Genomic DNA, 25209 nt, shown 5'->3' with positions numbered 1-25209 from the left:
ACACACCAACACCCACACAGGTTGAACTGGATAAACTGGTGTCTTTATTCAACCTTACCAGCTATGTAACTAAATGTAACGTCCCTGAAAAATTTTGTTATTTTTTCTGCAGGAGCTTTAGCATTAAAGAGTCTCATGTTAACCCCCAAAAAACTCCCAAATGACTTGTAAACATCTCCCAGGCACAATTTGGTGGTGACACATGCTGCTGCAATTTGGTGGTGACACAGGCTGCTGCAATTGGTGGCAAAACATGCTTCTGCAATTGATGGTGACACATCTTCTTAGTACTCCTGAGCCTTGGCCATGGTTTCCTGCAGCAATTTATTGTTAGAAAAGAAGACATCCAAGGTTTCAGAGACTGCTGGAACGGTACATTCGGGTATTGATCTAGGCAGAAATGATGGGTGGAAGCCATAGTTGGCGAAGAATGGCATCTGGTTGATAGATGAATGCAGAGAATTGTTATGCGAGAACTCAGCAACAGGGAGCAAAGAGGCTCAATCATCCTGAGAGAAAGTGGAGAAACAGCGGAGGTATTGCTCCAGAGTCTGATAGGTTCACTAAGTTTGCCCATTCGTCTGGCGGTGATAAGCTGAAGAAAAGGTCAATTCTATTTCCAGGGAGCCACAGAGGGACTTCCAGAACATAGAGGTAAACTGGACACCTCGATCGGACACAATACTCATTAGGAATCCATGCAATATTATTATTTTTTTTTAATGAAAATTTTTGCTGTCTCCATGGCTGAGGGAGTGCCCCTCATGGGAAGAAAATGTGCCATCTTGGACAACCTGTCAACCACAACAAAGATGGAGGAAAAGCCTTCTAATGGGGGGAGTGCAACGATTTTGTCTGGTTGTTCTTATTTTGGGTGCATTTATTGCACGAGTCAACATAATCCTTACAGTCCTTAATAAGGTGAGGACACTAGAAGGTACTCTGTACCAGGTCAGTAGTCTTTAGTACACCAAAATGTCCGGCCAACTTATGGTCATGGCAAAGCTCCAGTACATGTACTCTTAGGCCCTCAGGGACCACAATCTTGTCCTTGTGCCAGAACAGGCCATCCTTAGCATAAGTCTCAGCAGACGGGGTCATTACCATGGAGGCCTGTCTAATCCGGAAGATGAGATCCCCTTGAAGAAGCAGGAAGTTCCCAGAAGGAAGAATGGGGTCCGGAGGTAAGGTTTCCTCAGAGTCATGAAACATACGGGAGAGAGAGCCTGGCTTGACATTGTTGGAGCCGGGTCTGTAGTTAATATGGAACTGGAATCTGGAGACAAAAAGTGCCCATCTGGCCTGCCAAGGTCTTAGTCTTTTAGCTGTTCTCAGCTACTCCAAGTTTTTATGGTCCGTTATTACAGTATAGACCAGAATGGGATGTGCAGCACCCTCCATTAGATAACGCCACTCCTCCAAAGCCGACTTGATGGCCAGAAGTTCCTGATCCCCCACATTGCAATTCTTTTCCAATGTTGAAAGTTTGCATGAGAAGAACCCCACTGGGTAAAGGAGAGCCTTGGCACCTTGCCATTGGGAGAGCGCCGCTCCTACCGCAATTTTTAGAAGCGTCAACTTCCAAGACAAAAGGTATACCTGGATTAAGGTGTTTAAGGATAGTAGTCGAGGTAAACAGTTCTTTGAGTTTTTTGAAGGCCGATTACGCCTTAGGATTCCAGCAGAATCGGGTCCCTTGTCTGGTTGGCTTGGTAATAGGAGCGATTATTGAAGAGAACCCTCTGATGAATTTCCTGTAGAAATTGGAAAAGCCAACAAAGTGCTGCACCCTTTCTTATCTGCGGGTGCAGGCCAGTCCAGGATGGCAGATACTTTTTAAGGGTCCATATTAATGCCCTCGAATTTAACACACTGGAATTCAAACTTGCATTTTCCGGGTTTGGCATAGAGCCCATGTTGCCTAAGTCAAGCAAGTACATTCTGGACATGCCTGAGGTTATCGGCAAGTGAAGCAGAGAAAATTAAGATGTCGTCCAGGTAAACAATGACATACAAATCCAAGTAATCGCGGAAGACGTCGTTGACAAAATGCTGGAATGTCGCTGATGCATTGCACAGACCAAAGGGCATAACAAGGTACTCGACGTGCCCAAATCGAGTACGTAAGGCCGTCTTCTATGGATTAAATTGTAAGCTCCGCGGAGGTCTAACTTTGTGAAAATAGTTACGGTTCCCAGTCTTTGGAAAAGTTCAGGTACTAGTGGTAGTGGGTATCTGTTTTTAATAGTAATATTGTTCAACTCCCAGTAGTCGATGCAGGGACATAAGGAATTGTCCTTTTTTTCGCATACGTGAGTATTACCCACATATGAAACTGGTGTTCAAACCACACATGAGGTATCACCACATTCTTTAGAGTGAGAGCAATAATTCTAGCCATAGACCTCCTCTGTAACTCAAAAAATGCAACCTGTAGAATTTTTTAAATGTCGTCTATGGAGATTTGTAAGGGTAAAGGTTTTTTGTCGGCATTCCAAAAAAGTGTATTTTTTCCATGTGTGGCCATCATGTTCCTTCCTCCTCATCCTTCAGGACAGACCCCCACCTACTACTTCCCCATGACTAAGCTCCAGGGGGGGCAGAGTGAAATGCGTTGGGGACGTGGCTTGGTTGGAGTCCAGGCTGAGGTTACTACTCTACTCACCACTCCAGGACACCTAGATGTGTGACCTTTAGGGGCTGGGCCAGGGCAAACAGGGCACCTGCCCTGGGCCCAATTTTTGTAGGGGGGCCAACGCTACTTGTGAATTGGGGCCCCCGATGATGGCTTTGCAGAGTACACAGAGGACGCGGGAGGCTGTATTCCCGATCTAGCCAGCAGTGATGGGGCGGAGCCAGGAGCTCCACTGACGTGCTGACTCTGCCCCATGTAGCCTCTATGCACAGAAAAGAACGGCTGTAGTTAGAGCAGTGATCAGAGTGGGCACTACAGCCACTCTGTTCCAAACGGAGCTCCCGCCCCCGTCCCTTATCTGCTAGCTAGTGCACAAATATAGCCTCCTGTGTCCTCTGTGCACTCTGCAAAGCTGTCATCAGGGCCCCAATTCACAGGTAATCTCATGCAGTATATGCACAGTCTCTGATATTCTCATGCAGTATGTTCGCAGTCTCTGATAATCTCATGCAGTATGTCCGCAGTCTTTGGTAATCTCTTGTAGCATGTGCGCAATCTCTGGTACTCTCATGCAGTATGTCTGCACTCCCTGACCTTCTCCTGTAGTATGTGTATTAATGTTGCGCTTTACTTGCTCAATTATTTGGGATTGCTAGACTGCTCAGTGAGTGGAAATGATGTGCATTAACCTATAGCAACCAATTAGTGAGCGCTAATAATGTGCAGTAACCTCTAGCAACCAATTGGCAAGCAGAAATTATGTGTTGTAACCTCTAGCAACCAGCCAGTGAGCCGTAAGGATAGGCTGTCACCTCTGGCAAACAATTGCAATCGCTGTGTGATCTGCTGTAGTAAACTGATTTTGAGTCTATCTGCTATTTTTTTGTATATCTCAGAATGGGGGAGGGGGGGGGGCAAGAAAATGTTTGCCCAGGGCCCAATCAAAATTAAAGATGGCCCTGTTTAGGGGCTACACCATTGTTTTATGAACCCCACCTACTACTTGTTGGTTGGCCTTGGCTGACCATGAGGAGCTGTGTTTGCGGGGCCTTTTGGCTAGGTGAACTTGCATGGGCTTTACCACCATTAGTTGTTTTGCGCCCCAGGAGGTCAGGAATGGGACCAATGAACACCCTTGTGTACATTTGTTTTATTCACCCATGGTGTTTTGTTTTTGGGCACTGCACCACTGGCTCAATCACAGTATGATCAGAGGACCCAAAGGACATACTGATACATCCTTCCAAGACAATAAGCAAGCAAACTAGTGATGTGCAGCACATCGCTGGTTTGGTTCAGGCACTGCACATCTAACATTGTCCACTAGGTATTTCAGTGGTACATTAGGGACCACACAATGTTTTCAAGATAAGCGGTGTCATGCTTGTCTGATGGTTTGGGGAATTTTGTTCTATGCAACATATAAGCATTGTACCTCAGAGTAAATGTATTTATCGCGTGATTGGAGCGGTATTGTAATTTAATGCAGTGCATCCATGTGAAACGGTGAAGTACAGAGTGGAATGTACCCTGATTAAGTACCTTGTATTTTCTATATCTTATATAAAATAATAAAAAACTACATAATGTGACTAATCCACAAGTTTTTGTGATTGGGTGCCTGATACATTTTCCAAACACATTGTTCTTCCATATGAAAACCAATCCACAGTTTGGCTTGGATAACATAAAACTGAATGGTGTTGGCAGGGGCGGACTGACAACTCATGGGGCCCCCGGGCAAAAGGCGATTATGGGGCCACACAGTATACACACACACAGTAGATGCATACATGTACACAGTATACACAGACATGTTTCTATTGGCTGAGAAGGTACTGGATAGGTGGGGCAGCTATAATCTCAGGATTTTTAAACCAAAAGGATGTCAATAAGGGACATTTCAGAGACAGATGTAAAAAAACACAGATTTTTACATACTGTCCCTGGTTTTACTGAGGCTGGCAACCCTGATGGGGCCCCGTGGCATGGGGCGCTTGGGCAGTGCCCGAGTGGCCAAATGGTCAGTCCGCCCCTGGGTGTTGGTTATAAATAGTGCATCTTCGAACAGTTGTTAAAGCGGAGGTCCACCCTAAAGTGGACCTTCCGCTCATTGGAATCCTCCCCCCTCTCCGGTGCCACAATTTCCACCTTTCAGGGGGGAGGGGGGTGCAGATACCTGTACAGTACAGGTATCTGCACCCACTTCCGGTGTAGATTCTGCAGAAGGTACGCCCCTTTCCGAAGGTCCCCTGCTGGGAAACACATGGATCCCAAAGACAGCTGGGACCATCCTTATTGCGCAGCGCCACTCGCACATGCGCAGTAGGGAACCGGGAAATGAAGCCGAAAGGCTCCACTTCCTGATTCCCATACCCAAGATGGCGGCGGCAGCACCCAAAAGATGATCGAGAGATCGGCTTCGGGTGCCGACATCGCGGGCACGCTGGGCGGGTAGGTGTCATTATTTTAAAAGTCAGCAGCTGCAGTATTTGTAGCTGCTGGCTTTTAAAAAAAAAAAAACGGCGGACTCCGCTTTGACAGGCCTGGTATATAACCAATAGATGCGCTGTGTATAGTGTTATATTTTTCACAAAGGCTTGCTATCTTGTAATGTAAAACCAATATATGGCGCTGTACATACGGAGTCTACTCTGAAGTCTCCACAGGGTCGCCTGGTACAATCCAATAGATGGCGCTGTGTAGTATACTGAGTCTGCAACATTCCTACAAAGGGCTGATAATAGAAATCTAAAACCAATAGATGGCGCTGTGTATTCTGAGTTTGCAACATTCTGCCACAGGGCTAATAATAGAAACTTAAAACCAATAGATGGCACTGTGTATTCTGAGTCTGCAATAGTCATTCATAGGGCTGACAATAAAAATCTAAAACCAATAGATGGCGCTGCATAAACTGGGTCTGCAACGTTCCGTCACAGGGTTGACAATTTTCATCTAAAACCAATAGATGGCGCTGTGTATTCTTCGTTTTCAACATTCCCTCACAGAGCTGATAATAGAAACTTATAACCAATAGATGGCGCTGTGTATACCGAGTCTGCAGCATTCCTTCATAAGGCCGACACTTGAAATATAAAACCAATAGATGGCGCTGTGTATACGGAGTCTGCAACATTCCTTCATAGGGCTGACACTTGAAATCTAAAACCAATAGATGGCGCTGTGTATACTGAGTCTGCAGCATTCCTTCATAGGGCTGACAATAGAAATTTAAAACCAATAGATGACACTGTATGTACTGAACTTGCAACATTCGTTTATAGGAAAGCTAACATATAGTATACAGACCAATAGATGGCACTGTATACTGCACCATTACTGCCACTGTACATGCAGCTTCTAGAATTGTATAATCAAAAGAGGGCGCTATGCACAATATACCTGTTGCTAACATTAACATTGCTAAAAAATACTGTTAAAGTCAAGTAGTTATATACAGCTCATATTACTAATGCTGCTAAACAGAAATGCTCATTTCTTTTTTTTTCATTGCAACTTTTCTGTCATCTGTGTTCAATTATCCCATTGATAAATCCACCTGGAATTAAGCCTATGCATATGCAGCACTAACCCCCAAAGGAGATGCTGGTTTTATTTGGGCTTAGGGGTCCTGTTGGAAAGCAGCCCAAATGATGATGAATCTGATACTTAGTCCTTTTTTTAACATTTATTCAGGAATAGCACAAAAGTCCTTCAATAGAGGGTCAGAGGATAAAGGGGAGTTCAGGCACCTAGTAATTGCGGGTTAGAGGTATTGGTCAGATCCAGAGGACAAATAGCTCCACAGACTGGATCCAGCAATCACCTGATAAGCCCCTCTCATTTGACCTAGCAGCCGATGAGATGCTCAACAAAGTCTCTGCCACAGACTTGTCAATTGAACTTAGAAATCTTGAGAGTTTTAGAAGAGCTACCATACAGTACCAGATTCTTTCAGCCAACCCGGCGATACTGTATGGGTGTTGATCCGGGTTGCATCCTCCAACTGAGTTTCCAGGCTCCTCCAGAGACACCAGCCTTGTGCTCAGTCCTGTACTGGAATAGTCCTCCCCTGGATCCTCCACTTTTCTTGGCTTCTCTCCGCAGGCGGGACAGCACAGGACCACCCCTGGATCAGTAGGCCTCAAGACATTCCTGGACCTACACTCTCAGTTGCAGAGCTTCGGGCCAGCCGACCCCAGGCGCAGGATCATGCTACACAGACCCAGGCCAGGAGGGCCTTGAGGTCGGGATAGCGGACCCTGGAAAACAAACCACCAAAAATGGTATCGGTACCTTAAATACCCTCTTCCAGAATGCACAGCAGGGAAACCACTCCCATTTAGCCATTTCCAAGCAAGAGGTGGTATTCAAAACATCTAGCCTGCTGCATTTTTCGATTGAAAAAGCCCATGGCATGCAAGACACACCCGAAAAAATTCCACCCGGTGCCAAAAAAAGTGCACACACATAAAGAGTGACACACTAAAAAGTGCAGACGGGTGTCTGATATCCTCCAATAGGAAGGACCTTACCCTGATCCCCCGGGGCATTAGGCTCCAGACAGGGACTGAGGTACCAGACTCATCAGTGGCCATCCAGCCAAAGCCAGACGACCTCCTTTCCCCGGAAGGTCTGCCGAAACAGACCCACCCAGGTACTAGGTACTATGGGGCTAACCCGAAGGGAGACCCCCCAATAGAGGGCGGACCAAGCCAGAAGGCCTATGTCCACCCTCCCACAAGACTTTCAGGATAGGTCTGAGGACCGACACCCTACTCATCAAAACGTGAAGTGACAAACGTGACTCACACAACACAGATAAAAAGTGAGGAAAGGGATAGTGAAGAGGAGAGTGAAAAGGTGGCTATTGTGCAATACACTTACCGGCGGTGGCAGCGACACCTACAGTCAAGTGGGAACCAGTGCAACCCAACTGGACTGGTACAGAAACCAGAATTTTTAGAGAGAATTAGTCTGAGCCAACTACAGCTTCAGACAACTAAATTTGAAAAAATAATAGCGCCGGTCCATCAGGAGCAGGGCACTACACATATTATCCCCTAATGTGTTTTTTTACTGAAATGTTTTAATGTATATGAATATGTCTCCTCGCCTTTTCAACATGTGTTGCACTCAGCTTTGTATTAGACGTCAATGCACATATTTTGTTTTGGACAGAGTAACATCCTCTTCCATCTCCCTGTTCTAAAAATCCATTTAATAGATGGTCCCCAGATAGGGGACGTATTAGATATTAAACCGATAAGAACAGATTTTTTTATTGAAAATGTATACTTTATTTTGCATTAAAATATACAAAAAACAAATACTTCAATGAGGTACATTCCACTCTGTACTGCGACGCAGAGCATAAATACACTACATGATGATACAGTTTCAAGCATACATTAAATTACATTCATCCTGCGGTATGATGCCTGATGTGTTTTTTTTGATTGAAAATGTTTACTTTATTTTGCAAGAAAATATACAAAAAACAAATACTTTGAAGTGTCAGGCCGCGTACACACGGGCGGACTGTTCGCTCAACTTTGTTCGTCAAACAGTTTGACAAACAGTCCGCTCAAAATTAGCATGAGCGGACTTGACCACACACGATGAACGAACAGTCCGCTGAAACCGTGCGCGATGACGTGAACGGCACGTACGACGGGACTAGAAAAACAACGTCCTATACACTGCAATGCAACCTTCGGCGTGTAAATTCTTTCTGAGCATGCGCGAGACTTAGTTTGACGAACAAGCCTACACACGAGCGGACTGTCCGCTCAAACCAAGTTTCAGCGGACAGTTTTACGGAAAATCCGAAAAACTTTGTTCGTCAGACTGTCCGCTGAAACTGTCCGCTGAAGCCCACACACGAGCGGACTGTCCGCTGAAACACTGTTCAGCGGACAAAGTTGAGCGAACAGTCCGCCCGTGTGTACGCGGCCTTACACTCCCCCCAGCGATGGACATGCTTCTCTCTATTATGAGGTGCGCTTCCATTCTGTATATTGCTATTGGTTTCATCATTAGACCCTCTTTATTTATAAAAAAAATAATCTAATCTATGATATGATATGAGTTATGAATGTTTGAATAATATGTGTAGTTTTTTTCCATTTGGTGTTGAGCCCTCCATATATCTGTTAGTTGATATTTTTGAAATATACCCTTAAATTCCTTTATTCTACTATTATTAATATTTTTTTGTAATTGAGTATTTGTAGTATCCTTCTTTACATCCATTAAAAAAATTTACATCACCACCCACTACTACTATTCCCTCCACCTTCTCCATTGCGTCCGATAGGGCTTTTGTACCCTTCTCTATTTGTCTATAATTAGGGAGATACAAATTAATTATAGTACATTTTTTGCTATATAGCATAAACTTTATTATTAAAGATCTCCCATCTTTGCCTTCATGTTTTTGGAATATTTGGATCGGCAAGTCCCTATGGAACACAATTGATACCCCTTTTGATTTGGAATAAGGGAATGTATCATGTAGCCATGTACAATAATTTCTATTATTAATTTTAGGTATATGATCTGAGCGAAAATGTGTTTCCTGAAATAGCACAATGTCTATTTTCTGCTTGTGTAGAAAATTTAAGATTTGATTTCTTTTAGAGGGGGAATTAATACCTCTTACATTAAAAGAACATAACTTCACACTACCCATAAAAAAAATAAAAATAATAATAAATAAATAAATAAATAAATAAATAAATAAATAAATAAGTAATAATATCTCTTAGAATTTCCCCTAACTTTTCCCACCCACCCTATACCTACATCACATACACACTGAATTATCTCCCACCCTTCTATACCCACCCCTATGACACCTCTTTTCCCCTATAATTTGACTATATTAGTCTAACTCACCAAAGGTGAGGTCCCTATTGAGGGGGTATTTAAGCTACTGAATCAGATATCCTCCCCTTTGGCCTATGCAAGCTATTCACATTCTTCTCCCCTTTTTCTCACTCCATCTCCCTACTATCCCTTTGTTTATATCCTTTCTAGATTGCCTGTAGTTTTAATTTTTAATCATCCTATCATTACTGGAGGAGTATCAAGGTCTATAGAGAAGATAAAAATCAGGAGAGGGGGAAAAAAAAAAGGGAGAAGGACGAGGGAGAGAAGGGAAAAAACAAAAAACGGGGGGGGGGGGAAGAGGAGGGATCCCCCTGTACTTTATTGGTGTTTATATTAAAATTAGAAAAAAAAAGGTGATCAAAAGTGAGTTATTACTTAATAAACCATTACCATATTCATACCCTTTTTATTTATCTTATTTATTAACCTATACCCCCCCCGTTATGTTTTTTTTTTAAGTGCACATAGTGTTATATCATATATAAATACATCAAATCTTATAACATTCCATTTTGTGTGTATTGTTACTATAATTTATCATCACCTCTATTTTGTGATATTATTCATCCTATAATTCTTTTAACACCAAACCCCTTATCACCCCCTCTCCTCCACCCCCCAATAACAGAAATAGGGGGATTCCTCTGGTCGGACCATGCCCCAATATATGTGGAACTTTCAGTGATTGAAACGAAGAAAAGGAATGGAATATGGAGATTGAATGATAATTTAATTAAAGATAAGAAATGCGAGGCAGAAATACAACAAGTTTGTTGCCTTATGAGTTTATGTGAAATCTTCATTAATATCTGTAAAATATTGTAATTAGAAATAGATCTCATTTGGCTGGCATCTATGAAAGCCAGGTAAAATGCCTCCCCCCAGGTGCTTGTTAAGAGCAGACAAAGCGGGGCCGAGACTCCAACCAGGGATAACACATTCCATTGTTCTACACCTACTGACTTCAAAGGACCCCATGCTGGGGTATGCAATGAAGGGAGGCAACCATAATCAATTGCTAAGTTCCTGGGGAAATCCAATTAAATCTTCTTCCTAGAATAGTCACGAGGGTTTGCATGAAAGGGGGCCGACTTTTGTAGTAAGCCCTCCAATCATGCTCGAGTTAAGGCAGCCAATGGGGCATCAGTATGAAGGGAAGATACTCCGGGCAGAGGGGACGTAACGGTCTCTTTTTGGGAACCAGTCCTCAAGAGTGGAACTATGTAAGGATGGGTAATTATGGTTAAGGTGTTGCTTGTAACTAAATATGCTTGTATGCTTGTGACTAAATATACTGTCTTAGAGAATATACTTTGTATTCCTGCATGTAAATATTATATTTCAACCTAGTATTTTCTTCCTTGATGTAAGACCATAGATAGAGATATTTTCTGTGTATTAGATAGACCTGTAACTTACTCTAATAAATGGTGTTATGTTAAACCTTTCTTTTCCTTGTCAATAGAATTCTCTTTTAACCCATATCATATCTTCTGATTAATAAATCAGAAATATAGATTTTAAAGGGTAACAAGTTATAGAAGAATTTTTGATAACTCACGAAAGGGATGAAACTTCACCTCCAGTTCAATGGGAAACATTAAAATGTGTGCTGAGGGGAATATTCATCAAGCACGGAGCAAGAATAAAAAAAGAAAAAATACAAAAAAAATCTCAGTTGGAACGAGAGATTAAAGAACTAGAAGAAACGCATAAAGCAAGTAGGAAATTGTATAATGGAGCTAGATTAAAGGAAAAACAACTGGAATTGCAGTCAGTGCTTGATGAAGATTCCCTTCAGATGAGAGATAAGGATAGAGCACAATGGTATAAATTTGGAAATAAACCTGGGAAAATATTAGCCCAAACATTAAGAAAACAACAACCCCCAAGTTATATAGAAAAAATTGTAAAACCAAATGGGGAAATTACATATGATCCAGAGGAAATATCTGAAACCTTCCATACATATTACTCTAAATTATATAATATAAAAGATGGACAGGAATATAAGGAAGGAAAAGATAAAAAGGAGGATATACAAAAATATGTAAAGGAAATGGCTATATTTAACAGTTTAAAAGAAAATATGGATGGATTGGAGGAGGAAATTACAACAGAAGAAATTCAACAGACTATTAAAGAACTTGCTCTGGGAAAAGTCCAGGGCCAGATGGATATACTGCTAGATTCTATAAATAATTTAAGGATCAAATAATACCCATACTTAAGGAAACATACAACTCTATATTTTTTAAAACAGCCATTCGCGATACAAAGTACAGAAGCTCATATAGTATTAATATTAAAACCTGAAAAAGATCAATCACTATGTAAAAATTATAGACCCATATCTTTGACTAATATAGATATAAGAATTTTCTCAAAGATTTTATCTAAACGAATAACGGCCATTATCTCAAATAATATAAGCTTAGAACAAACGGGGTTCATGAAAGGGAGAGAAACAAGAGATAATATTATTAAAACATGCACGTTGGTTGAATACGCTCAGAGAACTGCCATCCCTACCTGCCTATTGGCTATAGATGCCGAAAAGGCCTTTGATAGGGTGGGATGGCAGTTCTTAGAGGAAGTATCGAAACAAACAGCAATGGGACCTAAGATGTTAGGGAGGATTATGGCCTTATATAAAAATTCAAGGGCTAAAGTGAGAACAAATGGGATATTATCAGAATATATAAAGATTTCAAATGGAAACCAACAAGGGTGTCCTTTATCACCACTTTTATATATTATGATGATGGAACATCTTATGGAGGCTATAAGAATAAATAAGGATATTATGGGGATAAAGGTAAAGAATATAAGATGGCTGCTTATGCAGATGATCTTTTATTATATATAACTAACCCTATAATTACCACACCAAATTTAATAAAAGAGTTTGAGAGATTCGGTGAAATTAGTAATTTTAAAGTAAATTACGACAAATCTGAATCAATGAATATTACATTAGAAGAAAAAATGCAAACTGTTTTACAAAAGAATTTCCTGTTTAAATGGAAGCAAGATGCGATAAAGTATTTGGGAGTATATATTCCAAGAGATTTAAAACTCTTGCAAGATATGAATTATAACATGGCAATTCAGAAGGTAAAAAAACTTTTAGGTAAATATGATAAAATAACTTACTCATGGTTTGGGAGAATAAATATTGTAAAGATGGAGATCTTACCAATTATGTTGTATATCTTTCAAACGGTACCCATTATACCATAAAAAAAAATTGTGAAAGACCTGAGAGAAATGGTAGAAAGCTTTGTATGGACACATAAGACCCCCAGAGTAGGTAGAGAAATATTAATTAGAACGAAAAATAATGGTGGATTAGCAATGCCCGATTTTTTTAAATATCTTCAAGCAGCCTCTTTAATGAGAATAATAGATTGGCAACATAATGCAAAAGACAAGCAATGGATAAAGTTGGAAGAAGATATATTAGGGGCTAAAATAAAACATCAGCCATGGATAAAACCTAAGTTAAGATCAGAGGAGAAGGAAACCCCTATATTTGTAAGAACAACCTTAAAAATCTGGGATGATATGATAAAAAAAAGAAAATTATCTTCCTCAATAGGCCCTATGACTCCATTATTCGCTAATCCCGAATTTAGACCAGCTTTACAGGATAACAAATTTTTGAAATGGAATATGGAAGAACATGAACGAATAATACAAATCCTGAGGGATGGAAATGTGCCAACATTTCAGGAATTGGGGCAAGAATATAAAAATAAATGGTTTCAGTATTTGCAACTGAGGGCATTCATTGACCCAATAAAGACAATGATTAATAGACCATTAACCACATTTGAACAAATAGCAATAGATAACGACAAAACAAATAAGAAATTAGCTAAGATATATAACCTATTACTCCCTGGTGGGGATATTAAAAAAATAGCAGGAATAAGAAAATGGGAGGAAGAAATGGGACAGGAGTTGACAGAGAAAGAATGGGAAGAGATATTTGAAGGAATATATAAAACACCCTTAGCTATTAAGTATCAAGAAAAAAACTATAAAATTATATTAAGATGGTATAGGAGCCCAGTGGTTATGAATAGAATAAATAAAGAGAACTCTGAACTCTGTTGGAGGTGTAAGAATGAAAAGGGTACTCTAGAGCATATCTGGTACAGTTGTTGGAAGATAAAAATATTTTGGGGTAAGATAATAGAAATATATCAGAAGATGACAGGTATAAGAATAAATCTTAATATAAAGGCAGTATTATTCTCCCATAAATTTGAAAAATTAAAACAAAAGGAGATGGAATTTTTGTACCAAATGACTACAGTCGCTAAAACCGCAATAGCACGTAAATGGAAAAAAGAAGAGGCGCCAACAATAATAGAGTGGAATTATGAGATGAGCGAAGTATGTTTCATGGAAAAACAAATTAGACAAGAGGGATATGTAGAGAAACAGATCTCAAAATACTGGAAAAAATGGGAAGAATTGAATACCTCTGGAAAAATGTGGGAATTCATGTAAGAAAGGGAGAGGGGGATTGGATGGGGTAGTATTGATAAGATTTTGAATGTTTTATTATTATAATTTTTTCTTTTTTTTTTATGTGTGGGAAATGTTTTATAATGAGGTGAAATTTGAATGGTAAATATCGAATGTATGTTTTAAAATGTAAAATAAAGAGAAATTTAAAACATTCTGTATATTGCCCTCCCCTTTTTCCCTCGATGACGACCCTTTGGCGTTCTCTTTTTTGATTGAAAATGTATACTTTAAATTGCAAGAAAATATACAAAAAACAAATACATTAAACAGGGTACATTCCACTCTGTACTGCAACGCAGCGCATAAATACACTACATATCAATACAGTTCCAAGCATACAAATAAATTACATTCATCCTGCGGTATGATGCCTGATGTGCTGCGCAGAGTAATATTACCCCAAAACATCACATCATGCATTACAGAAAGCATGTCAGAAAAATCTTCAGACCTCCTCTTTCTCCTTAAAGTCCATCAAGTGATAGTCTCTGAGCAGACTGTGAATCAGTCTGCAACAGTACTCGATGGACATCCTCTCCCTCTGGTGGATGAGGCGCTTTCTGGCACACCAAACAGCGTCCTTAAAGCAACACAGCACCCGCCAGGCACTATCAATGTCCTGTGAATGAGTTCCACAAATGAGTCCGTTCAACACACCAAAGTGTTTGATAGCAGTCTGTGGAACAAAGTCTTTGAGATCAGGTTCCAGAGCCCTCAACAGACCCTGTGCAAAGGGACACTCCCAGAAAACATGCAGAGCAGTTTCCTCCTGGATGATGCAAAAGGGGCAGTGTCTGTATCTGCACAGGTTTCTGGCATGCATGAATGTCCTGAGCGGCAACCCCCCTTGGATTGCCATCCATTCCAGATCTTTATGCCTGTTGGTGAGTCTCTTTGAAGAAACATTTCTCCAGACCACTTTGCAAGTGGCTGAGGGGAGGCCTGGAACAGTCTCAACAATGTCCGATGCTCTAATCAACTTGAGGATAGTTTTTGGCTTCCACAAGTCTGACTTCACTCCATGTAGCCCCAGCTCCTTAATAAGCTGTCCCATTTGTCCCATCCAAAGGACCTCCAAAGAGGCAGGAGGAAAAAACGGGACATGGAGTTACCACCAGAGTCTACAGTTCTGTCCACCAAAGTTCTGCGGATGCAGTTGCAGGCAAAGAACGCCCTCAGTAGAGTGGCGATGTCGGGCACGCCCTTACTGCCCTTGAGGGGTTCCTTGAACATAACCGCCCACTTTACTCTGTCCATTTTGGAGCTCCAGATGAAGTGAAACACTGCCCTGGTGATGGCCTTGCAGTGTTAACCTGGGGGGGGGGGGGGGGGGGGGGGGGCAGGCCTGGGCGAGGTACTGCAACACAGGGAGGATCTCGCTGCGGAGTACCAGTGTTTTACCTTCGATGGTGAATTCTCTGAGGCTCCAAAGTCCAAACTTTTGTCACATTTTAGACAGTCTTTCTTCCCAGGACTTCAGGGCTGCGCCCTCTGCTCCAAACCAGACCCTGAGAATTTTGATGAAGTCTGCTTTGATGCTGAAGGGCATGGGTGCAAAAGAAGGCAGGAACCACTTTCCGAAGAGCATGACTTCCGACTTCCCACAGTTGACCTTTGCCCCTGAAGCTTGGCCAAAGTCCTCACAGGTCTGGGCGAGTGTGTCGATGGAGTGCCGGTCGGCACAGAACACCGTCACATCATCCATTTAGAGTGAGCCCTTGACCTCCCGTCTGTCCAGTCTTGGTGCGGTGATCCCTCTGATCTCTGGGTTCCGTCTGATGCTTCGGGCGAAGAGCTCTATCCAACAGACAAAAAGCAGAGGTTAGAGAGGGCAGCCTTGCCTGACCCCAGACAACACTGGAAAGGGGTCAGTTTTCCAACCGTTCACCAACACCACACTACAGATATCATTGTACATTACATTTACATACGAACAAAAGATTTCCCCAAGACCAAACCTGCGCAGAGCGCTGCACATAAACTCATGGGAGACACGGTCAAAGGCCTTATCCTGGTCAAGACTGACCAGGGCCGCGCGCACACGGCGGCCATGAATGTACTGGACCGTGTCCTGGACAAGCGCAAGGCTGTCCGCAATCCTGCGACCAGGAATGCCACAAGTCTGATCCGGGTGGATGATCTGTCCGATGACAGACTTCAGCCTGTTGGCCAGAACTTTGGTGAGGATTTTGTAGTCCACGTTCGGAAGAGAGATCGGATGCCAATTTTTCAGGTCCGATCTCTCCCCTTTGCGCTTATACAAAATTGTGATCATCCCCTCCCTCAGTGTCGGAGGCATTCTGCCCTCCACCACTATCTTCTCATACAGCTCAAGCAGGTCCAAGCCCACGAGATCCCACAGCGTTACATAAAGTTCAACTGAGAGACCATCGCAGCCCAGGGGGCCTGCCCCGCCTAAAGGATTTAGCGGCAGAGTGCAGTTCCTCCAACACCAAGGGGCGTTGACGACCGATGAACCTGCAGGATCAATTGGGTTAGAGATACCTGACAGGAACCTGTCGGCTGCCTGTGTGTTTGTTGTTTTTGGGGAGTAGAGGTTGGTGTAGTAGTTGCTGACCACTTGCATCACAGCCTTCTTTCCCTTCTGGAGTGTTCCGGTCTCGTAACGCAGCTCTGACAAGGGTGTGTGTCCTGAGTGGAGTTACCTGAAAAAGAAAGAGATATGCCGCGTACACACGATCAAACAAGCGGGTGGAAAAGTCCGGCAAACTCAAGTCCGCCAAACAATCCCCCCGTGTGTAGCCTCCGGCATACTTTTTTGACCCGAAAGTACGGCGCACTTAGAATGTAGTTTTGCACTCCAATCTTCCCGCCGGACTCGCATTTCGGCGGATAATCCGGCCGTGTGTATGCCAGTCCGCCGTACTTTTGAAATGAACGGACTTTTCCCGCCCGGAGAAAAGTCCGCTCATTTCGAGCGGGTCTCCGGGTAGGCTGGGCCCGCGAAGGAGACGTCGCTGGCCCCACCACCTGGTATGGACTTACAGGGGAACTCCAACGCCGAAAGAAATCGGCATGGGGGTCCCCCAAAGTCCACAACAGACCCTTGTCCGAGCACGCTACCCGGCCGGCCAGGAAAGGAGGGGCGAGCGAGCGCCCCCCCTCCTGAGCCGTACCAGGCCGCGTGCCCTCAACATGGGGGGTGCCTTGGGGAAGGGGGGGCCGCGCGGCCCCCCCACCCCAAAGCACCTTGTCCCCATGTTGATGAGGACAAGGGCCTCTTCCCGACAACCCTGGCCGTTGGTTGTCGGGGTCTGCGGGCGGGGGGCTTATCGGAATCCGGGAGCCCCCTTCAATAAGGGGGCCCCCGGATACCGGCCCCCCACCCTATGTGAATGAGTATGGGGTACAATGTACCCCTACCCATTCACCTGTAAAATAAAGTACAAAAAAAACACAACACACAAGATAAAATAATTTATTGCACAGCTCCGGGGGTCTTCCGTCTTCGGGGGTCTTCTCGCCGGACTCCTCCGCTATCTTCTTGTAGCTCTTTTACTAGCAGAGGAGTCCAGCTTTCTTCCTCGCTGCCGCCCTCTTCTTCCAACTTCGGGGGTCTTGTCCCCCTCTTCGGTTCTTCTGCCGGGCCACCGTGCCTTCTTATAGCTCTTTTACAGGCGGTGGCCCGGTCTTCTGTCACCGCCGCCGCCGCCGCCGCCTTACGTTCTTCTTCTTCTTCTCCTGGAGATGTTGACTCAACGCTCTTTCCGGCCGCAATGCCAGGGACGCGCTGCGACTTATATAGGGACTAGGGGCGGTGTCACATGGGTTGGTCACATGGGTTGATGTCACATGGCGACAGTCCCAGCATCCTCCGGGACTGACATCGTAAGGGGGCGGGGTCACCATGTGACACCAACCCATGTGACATCAACCCATGTGACACCGCCCCTTGTCCCTATATAAGTCGCAGCGCAGCGCGTCCCTGGCATTGCGGCCGGAGAGAACGTTGAGTCAACATCTCCAGGAGAAGAAGAACAGAAGAACAGAAGAACAGAAGAACGGAAGGCGGCGGCGACCGAAGACCAGGCCACCGCCTGTAAAAGAGCTATAAGAAGGCGCGGTGGTGCGGCAGAAGAACTGAAGAAGGGGACAAGACCCCCGAAGTCGGAAGAAGAGGCCGCGGCGACGAAGAAGAATGCCGGGCTCCTCCGCTAGTAAAAGAGCTACAAGAAGATAGCGGGGGAGTCCGGCGAGAAGACCCCCGAAGACGGAAGACCCCCGGAGCTGTGCAATAAACTATTTTATCTTGTGTGTTGTGTTTTTTTTGTACTTTATTTTACAGGTGAATGGGTAGGGGTACATTGTACCCCATACTCATTCACATAGGGTGGGGGGCCGGTATCCGGGGGCCCCCTTATTAAAGGGGGCTCCCGGATTCCAAAAAGCCCCTCGCCCGCAGACCCCGACAACCAACGGCCAGGGTTGTCGGGAAGAGGCCCTTATCCTCATCAACATGGGGACATGGTGCTTTGGGGTGGGGGGCCGCGTGGCCCCCCCCTTCCCCAAGGCACCCCCCATGTTGAGGGCACGCGGCCTGGTGCGGCTCAGGAGGGGGGGGCGCTCGCTCGCCCCTCCTTTCCTGGCCGGCCGGGTAGCGTGCTTGGACAAGGGTCTGTTGTGGACTTGGGGGGACTCCCACGCCGATTTTTTCGGTGTTGGGGTTCCCCTTTAAGTCCATACCAGGTGGCGGGGCCAGCGACGTCTCCGCCCCGCCTACCTGGAGACGCAAAATGAGCGGACTTTCCTCCGCGTGCGTGGGCGAGTCCGTTCAGTAGGGCGGATAGTACGGCGGACTTAGTACGCCATATTAGTCCGCTGAAAAAGTGCCGTGTGTGGGCAAGTAGCCCGTTCAGAAAGTCCGATGGACAGTCTGGCGGGAAGTCCGCCAGACTAAGTACGTCGGATAGACGGCTCTAAGTACGTCGGACAGACGGCTACGTGTGTACGCGGCTATACACTTCTCACCTTTCTCAAGATTCTCCACCTTGGCAAGGAAGACAATGTGCCTGGATTCTTCCTCAAAGTGCCCTTTCAGGCTCTTCTTGGTGTCCTCCAGGTCCTGCCTAGCATCCCAGCCACAGTGATGAAGGTCCTGCAGGGACTGCAGCTGACGTTGCAGTCTCCTGAGTTCCCTCTTACTGGCACACACTTGCTGGCATCCCCTTGCCTGAAAGAAGCTGCGCAGCTTGACCTTCACAAACTCCCACCAGTCACTTACCCTTCCGAAGAATCGCTTTTCCTCCGTCCAGGTGGCATAGGCCTCCCGGAGTTCCCCCATCACTTCCTCATTTTCCAGCAGGGTACTATTCAGCTTCCAGGAGCCTGGTCCGCGGGCAAAGCCCTCGCCCAGGTCACCCCGAAAGGGAATAGCCCTGTGGTCAGAGAAAAAGCAGGGGATCATAGAGAAATCGCGGTGCTTGACTGATGCCTGATGTGTTATGCAGAGTAATGGTACCTGAAACATCACATCATGCATGACGCCACATTCCCCCAAAGGCATTTTACTAAATACACACCACTTAAGCAAGTCATGCAATGTTTCAAACACATTACATTTCAATAGGCAAAGGGTGTAATGGGGGTGGGGAAGAGGGATAGAGGAAGGGGAATTCAGAGGCCCGAAGCTTTATTGAAAAGACACACAGGGGAGAGTGGGGGAAGGAGAAATCAGCAGACATCCTCCTCCTACTAAAAGTGCATCAAGTTATAGTCTCTGAGCAGACTGCGAACCAGTCTGTGAAAGTCCTCAATGGACAGTCTTTCCCGCTGGTGGATGAGGCGCTTTCTGGCGCATCATAGAGCATCCTTAAACACTTTCAGACCGGACCATTTTGCTGGTCAATGACCAGAGGTCTTTTTACAATTTGGCACTGAGCTGCTTTAACTGGTAATTGCGCGGTCATGCAATGTTGTACCCAAACAAAATTTCCTTCTTTTTTTTCCCACAAATAGAGCTTTCTTTTAAAGGTATTTGACTGACTCTGCGATTTTTATTTTTTGCGATATAAACGTAAAAAGACCGCAAATTTTGAAAAAAAATGATATTTTCTAATTTTTGTTATTAGAAAAATCCAATAAACTCAATTTTAGTCATACATTTAGGCCAAAATGTATTCAGCCACATGTCTTTGGTAAAAAAAAAGTAAATAACTGTATATTTATTGGTTTGCGCAAAAGTTGTTACATGTACAAACTAAGGTACGTTTTCTGGAATTTACGCAGCTTTTAGTTTATGACTGCCTATCTCATTTCTTGAGGTGCTAAAATGGCAGGGCAGTACAAAACCCCCCCAAATGACCCCATTTTGGAAAGTAGACACCCTAAGGAAATTGATAAGAGGCATGTTGAGCCCATTGAATATTTTATTTTTTTGCCTCAAGCGATTGAATAATGACAAAAAAAAAAAAATTTTTTTTTTTTTACACAAAGTTGTCACTAAATGATATATTGCTCACACATGCCATGGTTATATGTGGAATTGTACCCCAAAATACATTCTGCTGCTTCTCCTGAGTACGGGGATACCACATGTGGTCGACTTTTTGGAAGCCTAGCCGCGTACGGGGCCCCGAAACCCAAGCACCGCCTTCAGGATTTCTAAGGGCATACATTTGTAATTTCACTCCTCACTACCTATCACAGTTTTGAAGGTCATAAAATGCCAAGATAGCACAAAACACCCACAAATGACCCCATTTTAGAAAGTAGACACCCCAAGCTAATTGCTGAGAGGCATGGTGAGTCCATGGAATATTTTATATTTTGCCACAAGTTGCGGGAAAATTACAAACTTTTATTTATTTTTTTCACAAAAGTTGTCACTAAATGATATATTGCTCACACGTGCTATGGGCATATGTGAAATGACACCCCAAAATAAATTCTGCTGCTTCTCCTGAGTATGGGGATACCACATATGTGGGACTTTTTGGGAGCCTAGCCGCGTACGGGGCCCCGAAAACCAAGCACCGCCTTCAGGCTTTCTAAGGGCGTAAATTTTTGACTTCACTCCTCACTACCTATTACAGTTTTGAAGGCCATAAAATGCCAAGATGGCACAAAACACCCACAAATGACCCCATTTTAGAAAGTAGACACCCCAAGCTATTTGCTGAGAGGCATGTTGAGTCCATGGAATATTTTATATTTTGCCACAAGTTGCGGGAATATTACAAACTTTTTTTTTTTTTCACAAAGTTGTCACTAAATGATATATTGCTCACACATGCCATGGGCATATGTGAAATGACACCCCAAAATAAATTCTGCTACTTCTCCTGAGTACGGGGATACCACATGTGTGGGATTTTTTGGGAGCCTAGCCGCGTACGGGGCCCCGAAAACCAAGCACTGCCTTCAGGATTTCTAAGGGTGTAAATTTTTTATTTTACTCCTCACTACCTATCGCAGTTTTGAAGGCCATAAAATGCCAAGATGGCACAAACCCCCCCCCCAAATGACCCCATTTTGGAAAGTAGACACCCCTAAATTTAGGGGTACACTAGTGAGACTCACAGGTAAAAAAGCACCTAGGCTGTCAGCGACTGTATCAAAACACTACAAAAAAAACTGTTAGCGATCGCAGGGATCAGGCCTGACTCTGCGAATGCTGCAGTTATGTGTGTTGTGTTTTGTAAGTGACAGTGATCGATCGATACTGCACTTGGGTGGGCTGGGCTGGGCTTGGCGGAGGGGCTAAACGCAGGTGCTAGCAGGTATCTGGGCTGATCCCGCTAACAATGCGTTTTGGGAAACCTAAACTGCTGGCGACGCTAATATAGATCTGATCAGATACTATATTACTAAGGGAGGTGTATGCTTTGTGCGTGGGTGTTAGCGGTACTGGCACTAACCTGACGCTGCCTGGGGTGACGCAGACCTTATCTGACCCTCAAACTTATATCACCCGCCGGGTGATCAGGGGGTTAAACATTTATTAGGTAATAAATGGCGGGTGCCCTGAAACTATAAAAAAATAACTAACCAACCAGCGTCACCTGTAACAGTTATATGGTGATCACTGGTGAAAGGGTTAACTAGGGGGCAATCAGGGGGCTTTATGCGGTAGTATATGGGGGTCCCTGGCACTATAAAAAGCTGCGGCGAACCTAAATACCTACATGCCTAACTAACGTCACCTGTGACACTAATACAGCGATCAGAAAAACGATCGCTTATTAGGCTGGGTTCACACTGGAGCGATGCGGGAACGCCACGAATCCGCGGCGGGTTCCCGCATCACACTGCCCTATGCGAACTGCTGGGAGTGTCAGTGAAATGTTAATGACACCCCCAGATCAGTTCGCATATCGCAGTGCGATCTGCAAACTCGGACAGGAATCGGATCGCATGGTGTGAACACCCATGCGATCCGATTCTGCTGCGGACCAAAAAAAGGGTCCCGTGCGAGTTTGCGGCGGTTGAGGCGGGTGCGATGCGAATTCAGCCATACTATCTGTATGGCTGATCTCGAATCGCACAGAGATTGGATGTGATTTGCACTGCAGTGCGGTGCGAATCACATCCGTTCTCATAAACCGCTGCAATGTGAACCCAGCCTTAGTGACACTGGCGACGGGGGGTGATCACGGGGTTAAACCTTTATTGGGGGGGTTAGGGGGTACCCTAGAACTAAAGGGGGCTAACCCTAACTGCCCTAACAGTTATTACAGTCACAAATGACACCAATGCAAAAAAAATAAAAAATGCAATTGGTGTCACTGTGACTGGGGGTGCAGGGTGATTGGGGGGGGGTGATCGGGGGGTGAAGGGGGGGGTGAGAGTGTGCCTGGCATGTTCTACTGTATTGTGTAGTGTTGGTGCAACTCACCGATCCTCTCTCCTCAGTGCCGGAACGAAAAATACCGACACGGAGGAGAGATTACATTACTTCCTCTGCCTGTGTTTACATTACAGGAGAGGAAGTGATGTCACGCTGCACTTCCATTCGTCAGGAGCGATCGCGAGGGGGTGGCCTTGAACGAATGGCCGCCCCCTCATCCCGGATCGCTCCTGAATGGATTCCGACCGCCGCTGGCACCGGGGGGGCCCGATCGGGCCCCCCACCCGCGGGAAGGCAGGGACGTACAGGTACGCCCATATGCCTGCCCGTGCCATTCTGTAGACGTACATCGTCATGCGGCGGTCGGCAACTGGTTAAAGGAACACAGCATCCGTCAGGTGCTGTTAATGTTCTCCTGGGAATGAGTTCCAAAAAATAGTACGTTCAGCACACCAAAGTGTGTGATGGCAGTCTGTGGTACAAAGTCCTTAAAGTAGATGTAAACCCACTCTCATCCTTTCTAACTACTGCAATATTGGTTATCTAGAAGGATATACATGCCTCCTGCATGTATACTTATCTGTCAAATGTCTCCTCTCTGTCTGCTATGAGACCCGAAAAACTGCATATTCTGTGGGTGGATCTGTTTTCCAGGGTTCAGTGGGTGGAGTGGTGATGTCAGTAGACTCCCCGCCCACCTCTCCTTATCAATGTGCATTTTCTCCTGTGTATTTCTTACACTGAACTTCTGCTATGATCACTAACATCCAGTCAAAACCAAGAAAAATCCCCACATGACTTCAGCATGCCAAATCATGCTGAGGTGTGGAACAGACAATGCTTGCAGAGCTGCTGAAGAAAGGAGTGGGGGTGGGAATTAAAAAATAATGCATGTCTTAGGCTAGTGCACAAGATATGTAAATCACCTGTCAATCACAGAAAGGGGGACGAACGGACAAAGATTTCACAGTTTGTTCTTTTTTTTTGTCACTGAAAAAAGATTTGAGGATTGCTCAGAGCTGGATTAACTCTTTGTGGCAAGACTGGGCACAGCTGATCTGAAATCCCATACTCTATATTGTTCCAGACAAAAAAAAATTTTGGGGTTTACATCCACTTTAAGTTCAAGCTCCAAGGCCCTCAACAGGTCCAGTGCAAAGGGAGCACTCCCAGAAAACATGCAAAGCAGTTTCTTCCTGGATGATACAAAATGGGCAGTGCCTGTATCTGCACAGGTTTCTGGCATGCATGAATGTCCTGAGTGGCAACCCACCTTGGATTGCCATCCATGCCAGATCTTTGTGTCTGTTGATGAGTCCCTTTAAAGAAACATTTCTCCAGACCACTGCAAGTGGCTGAAGGGAGGCCTGGAACAGTCTCAACAATGTCCATTGCTCTAATCAACTTGTGGATAGTCTTTGGCTTCCACAAGTCTGGCTTAATTCCATGCAACCCCAGCTCACTGATAAACTTTAAAAGTATCTATGTAATAGCATGGAGTATCCCATTTGTCTCATGCAAGGGACCTCCAAAGAGACAGGAGGCAAAACCGCGACATGGAGTTACAAGCAAAGAACACCCTCAGAAGTGTGGCGATGTCAGGCACGCCACTTACCACCTTGAGAGGTTTCTTAAACATAATCACCCACTTCACTCTGTCATTTTTGGAGCCCCAGATGAAGTGAAACTCCGTCCTTGTAATGGCCTTGCAGGTGTTGACCCGGGTGGAGTTTCCAGGCCTGGGCGAGGTAATGCAACACAGGGAGAATCTTCGATATTTTCCCCTTCGATAGTGCGCTCTCTGAGGCTCCATAGTCCAAACTTCTGTCTCATCTTGACCAGTCTCTCCTCCCAGGACCTCAGGGCTGTGCCCTCAGATCCAAACCAGACCCCAAGAATTTTGATGAAATCTGTTTTGATGCTGAAAGGAATGGATGCAGAAGAAGGCAGCAACCACTTTCCAAGGAGCATAATCTCTGCCTTCCTGCAGTTGACTTTTGCCCCTGAAGCTTTGCCGAAGTCCTCACAGGTCTGGACAAGTGGGTTGATGGAGCGCTGATCAGCACAGAACACTGGCACATCATCCATGTAGCATCAATGAGAGCAATTGACCTCCCGTCTGTCCGGTCCTGGTGCGGTGATCCCTCTGATCTCTGAATTCCATCTATGCTTTGGGCAAAAAGCACTATACAGCAAACAAAAAGGTGAGAGAGGGCAGCCTTGTCTGACCCCAGAGAGAACTGGGAAGTAGTCAGTTTTCCAACCATTCACCAACATCAAACTACAAATGTCATTATACATCACATTCACATAGAAACAAAACATTTCC

The 25209-nt window shown here is 44.7% G+C and overlaps 1 pseudogene; it reads right to left on the bottom strand.

Annotated features, from left to right (window-relative positions):
- Window positions 1-7763: 7763 nt before the first annotated feature.
- LOC143990656 (U2 spliceosomal RNA) lies at window positions 7764-7934 on the bottom strand (annotated as a pseudogene).
- Between the last annotated feature and the right edge of the window lie 17275 nt (window positions 7935-25209).

This window comes from Lithobates pipiens, unplaced genomic scaffold, assembly GCF_037356315.1.
Source record: "Lithobates pipiens isolate NorthernLeopardFrog02 unplaced genomic scaffold, aLitPip1_a1.2 Scaffold_18, whole genome shotgun sequence".
In the NCBI taxonomy this organism is placed as follows: Eukaryota; Metazoa; Chordata; class Amphibia; order Anura; family Ranidae; genus Lithobates; species Lithobates pipiens.
Note: the sequence above shows the minus strand (reverse complement) of the source record. Positions and strands in the feature narration are given on the sequence as shown.